Consider the following 472-nt stretch of genomic DNA (forward strand, 5'->3'; position numbering starts at 1 on the left):
TATAAAAGACAGGGAAGAAGTAATATAAAGTCAACAGAAAATGGAAATATATTTTTTAAAGTTTCTAATACTAGAAGATATCATACAATGTCTTAAATAAATTGTAAGTCAAAGATATAGTATAAATCTTAGAATAAAAATTAAGATTAAGCAATATTCAGAAAATTAAATACTAATTAAGAATTAAATGTTTCAAAACAACTGAACTAAGAAAAACTTTTCATGACAGCAAAGAAGTACTAAGAGTAAAAGATAAGACAAATACTGCAATGGCAAATAAATGACCAGGACTTCTAACAGTTTGAGGATAGGATATCGCATGAAGTTCTAGTGTGTTGTGGACATGCATAATGACCATGACAGTTACTGGTGGCCAGGCAGCACTTGTGGGACTGAGTTACAGCTATTTCTTTGAAATCCACCCATAGAGTGGAAGAGAAATCCATTTGTAGAGTGTGCTGATGGAAATATT

Source organism: Octodon degus, unplaced genomic scaffold, assembly GCF_000260255.1.
Source record: "Octodon degus isolate 3935 unplaced genomic scaffold, OctDeg1.0 scaffold00173, whole genome shotgun sequence".
Taxonomy (NCBI): Eukaryota; Metazoa; Chordata; class Mammalia; order Rodentia; family Octodontidae; genus Octodon; species Octodon degus.